Raw genomic sequence first — 4,357 nt, 5'->3', positions numbered from 1 at the left:
AGCCAGCGGCGAAATGACAACATGCGGCTATACATGTCATCGCTGGTGAGATTTGGCAGTGGTCCAGAGAAAACTACGCTGTCCGACATTGATTTCGGGTATGTACACACCGATTCAACATTAATCTTCGTAACCTCCGATTGCCGTAACCGGGAGTCATTAACGCCAACGTGGATAACAATCTTGGTGTATTTACGTTTATCCTTAGCCAACAGTTTCAGATAAGACTCAACGTCGCCCGCTCTAGCCCAGGGATGCACTTAACTATGGCTGCTGGCTTCGCTAACTTCACGTTTCTCAAAATAGAGCTACCGATAATCAGAGTTGGTTTCTCAGCGGGTGTGTTGCTGAGTGGGGAAAATCTGTTAGAAACGCTAACAGGCTGGTGGCGGTCCGTGGCCTTGGAAAGCTTACGACTGTCTCTTCCTCGTCCTCGCACAGTCACCCAGGCACTATGACCTGGCTGCCCAGGAGATGCCGGGGGACGGCTACCAGAGGCTAACTCAGGCCAGCCCGCGCCGACTACCGAGGGGGGGTTAGCTACAGTAACTAACGACTGATCTGTCATGGTGCGGAAACGGACTTCTAACTCACTAAGTCTCGCCTCCATGTCCAAAAATAAACTACACTTGTTACACACGCCATTGCCAGTGGTAAAACACTTGTACTCGGCAAAAGTGCTTTATCCGTACCGGATACTCGTTTTAGCCAGATACTCGGATCACCCCTATTTATTTATCCCGCAACTGCCTTTTCTTTTTATTTATAAAACCCAGAAAGAAAGTTTCAGACACTCAAAAAAACTGGTTAGAGCCAGCAGGCAGATTCAAAACAAAACAAAAAAAAACTTGACGGCAGAGATGCAACGCGAGTCGCATTCTACCAAGCACTATGTTTGAACAATCCCCACGGTTACCAGAAGTCTCCTGGTTACTAAGTACTAGTTTGAACCGAAGTATAAAACAAACCTGAAGCTGAAGAAACCCTAAATGTTAACAGAAAAGCCCCGCGGACTTGAGAAGAGGACACAACAACAGGAGGAATCCGTGTGTGTAGGGAGGGGCGCTGGGACTAGCCTACCACAGAATAGTGTAGGGGAGGGACGCTGGGACTAGCCTATCACAGAATAGTGTATTGGAGAGGCGCTGTGACTAACACTGGGACTAGCCTATCACAGAACGGAGACACAGTCAGTGGAGACTCCTTCAATCCGAGTACAGATATTGACTCGCATTACTCGTATTATACTTGTACTCGGCAAAAGTGCTTTATCCGTACCGGATACTCGTTTCAGCCGAGTATTCGGCTCATCCCTAGAGGCGAGGCAGCTGCCGCGTCCACTTGTCCCACACCTCTCGTATGGCCGCCAGTTTGTCCAAGGCTCGGGGGGCAGCTCTTGACTCGCGGTCATCGAATCGGAGCAGTCTAGAGTTCGCGTAGAACTGCTTGATTGGCATCGTGGCGCGGAAAATGGCCCTGCCGCTCTCCTCGTGCCACAGGCTCTCCAAGGCCTCGTTGCGGGACCGGTACACAAACTTTTGTTCTTAAATTGCAACTCAAATTTCTAGAAAGAAAGCTTTACTTTCCAGAACTGCATCTTTACATTCTAGAACTTACACATAACATTCTAGAACTGCAGCTTAACATTCTAGAATTTAAAGCTAACATTTTAGAATGGCAGCTTAACATTCTTGAACTTCAACCTAACATTCTAGAACTGCCAAATAACATTCTAGAACTGTAACATTTCAGAAGTTTTAAGTAAAATGTTTGGATCGCAACTCAAAACCTCAAAGCTGCCGTGACCCGGATTCGAACCGGGGTTGCTGCGGCCACTACGCAGAGTACTAACCACAATATGATGACATCCCCTTGTTAACATTAGGGCCTTGTTGTTGTGAAAGCATAGTGGGAACTCTAATTATCAACTATACTGATATTTCCCGCTTTCCCTGATTGTTGACTAACAAATGAAAATTTCATGGATGGTTTATCTAGCACTGCTGATTCTAATTCGCTCGGAAAAGGGAAGTTTGGGGTCCCGTGCTGGAGCTGCTCAACAAAGATAGATGGATGGTGGGAACCCTGGTCATTAGCTCAATATATTCTTGCATGAAAGCTGTACCTGTAAGAGGCGCTGTAGCTTAGTGGTTAAAGCGCCTGTCTTGTAAACAGGAGATCCTGGGTCCAAATCCCAGCAGTGCCTAATTATCACTCAACACTTACGTTATCTGCACTACGAAGACTTTATTTAGTTGTTTTTGCTATAGTGATTAACAAACAATATTTAATTTTGCCCAGTTGTGGCCTGTTGAGGGACAATATATATCGAAAGGGAAATGGATTGAACCCATTTTTTAATGCTTTTCAACCTTGTTTTGTTGGGGCTGATTGTGGCCCAGGTGTACACCAGTACCCTGTGACATCACTGTTGGGTGGGGTTTCAGGTGCATGTGATGTTGACTGAGGTCAGAGATATCATAAACATAAACTTTACCAGCCAAGGCACTTCGGGCGCTCACTGCCTAATTTTAACATCTTCGATGCTGCTGTAATAAAAATTAATACATTTATTATTTTATATTAGTTGACTATATTGGGATATGCAACTGAAGGAAGCATCTATATGTCTTTGCATTTTGGATGCTTTTCTGTTGTTTAGATATGGCTACATTCACAAAAAGTATCCAAAGACCACAATAATGCACTGTACACCAAGTTCCTCATGGCCACTCTCCCGCACTCAACCTCTGAGGTGATGATGACACGCCAACAGAGTTAATCTCTCCAACAACAAGGTGCTGCCAGGATTTGAACCCAGGATCTCCTGTTTACTAGACAGGCACTTTAACCAACTAAGCCACAGCTACTACACGAGTAGCAATCTTGTTAAGTCTTAATTTGTCTTTTACCTTGTATAAGCTAAACATCCAGTATACTGACTGGCAGTATTGGGAGTAACGGCTTAGCTCGCCTAGGCTTGGCGGATCAATCCTATCCAGTAGCCAGTCTACAGAAGAGGTGTAAGTACCTGGCAGGTCTCTCCCTTCAACAGTTTGAGAACGCCAACCCACTCCTTCTCATCGGAGTCGATCATCCACATCTTACCCCCATAGAGCCAGTGAAGCTCGGTCAACCAGATGGACCACTCACCATTCGAACCAGACCTGGGGGGGGACGTTTCAGGGCCCAGCACGGATCGTGGAGAAACACCTACGGCCGCAACAGTGCCTTCTTAAGTCCACTGTTCCTTCCAACATGAAGCTCTTCCAGATTGTTGAGAATCTCTAGCAGCTGGATGTGCTGCCATACAAAAATGAGAAAATGGTAACCAGGTCAATACAAGACTAGGAGGCAGTAAGTCTGCTTGAAGAGAATACTACGCGTGTGGAGGTAAACAGAATACTCCGCTATGCTGTAACAGTTTCGCTAACTCACCCGGCAAGGGAAAAGTACAACGCATAAAAATTAAGGTAATGGGTGGATCTCTGATATCTATCTACTACTACTTTATATACACAACCCCAGAATACCCTCAACCCCACAAACACCCTAATTGCCTCTAATTTAGCTCAATAAACATGCTATTAAAATAAAAAGAAGACCATGGAATACAAGTGTAACTGCTTAACTGTGTACCTAATTAAACAGGATGCACCATCTTTGTCCCCATCCCTTTCTGGCAGCTATATTTGATAAAAATGGCCAAGCACCCAAAGGAGCGCATGTGAAGTAGGTAAGGGAATGTATTGTTGAAAGTTGGTGTGCAAATGTTTGCTAAAGATTATCTTATCACTCCCCCCCAAGGTACACCACCACAGCAAACAGCAAAACAAAAGCAATATCCCCAATATCGAACCTACACCTCCAGTGGAAACTGCAACCTGAACGCAGCAACTCGGACCGCTCAGCCATCCTGACTGAATATTCCAAAGTGCAGTATGATCTCTCACGGAAATAATAATATGGTATGATAAGTCAACTATGTCATGATATAGTTGTTAGATATAGTCATTCTCAGTCATCCAGGTCATAGTTATCAAAAGAAGGTTTCCCTATTGTCAGCCCAAATATATGGGTTTATGGGGACAAGGAAGAAAGTCACCAGTGTGGAAATGTGCTTGACAATGGCAATACATTGCGCGGGATGTGAAGGCATCTTACAGAGTCTGTACCCCAATGTGCAACGCAGGCTAAATCCTGTGGTGGGAATCAAGATCCACCATTGTTTCTGTCCAAAATGTCCACCTGTGTCCAGACATGTGCCTACTAGATGGAAAATAGACATCATTCATGTCATTTGGGTCAACAGTGTGGAAATATTTTCAATATGTTCAACTAAGTCTAAATTTGGAGC

At 44.9% G+C, this 4,357-nt stretch overlaps 1 non-coding gene across 1 annotated transcript; it reads left to right on the top strand.

Annotated features, from left to right (window-relative positions):
• The first annotated feature begins 2,133 nt into the window (after nt 1-2,133).
• Nucleotides 2,134-2,206, top strand: trnat-ugu. Its single transcript has one exon. It is a non-coding gene; the product is annotated as a tRNA-Thr (tRNA).
• The last annotated feature ends 2,151 nt before the right edge of the window (nt 2,207-4,357 follow it).

This window comes from Etheostoma cragini, unplaced genomic scaffold (genome assembly GCF_013103735.1).
Source record: "Etheostoma cragini isolate CJK2018 unplaced genomic scaffold, CSU_Ecrag_1.0 ScbMSFa_626, whole genome shotgun sequence".
Classification (NCBI taxonomy): domain Eukaryota; kingdom Metazoa; phylum Chordata; class Actinopteri; order Perciformes; family Percidae; genus Etheostoma; species Etheostoma cragini.
The sequence above is the reverse complement of the archived record's forward strand: the minus strand, read 5'-3'. Positions and strand labels throughout refer to the sequence as shown.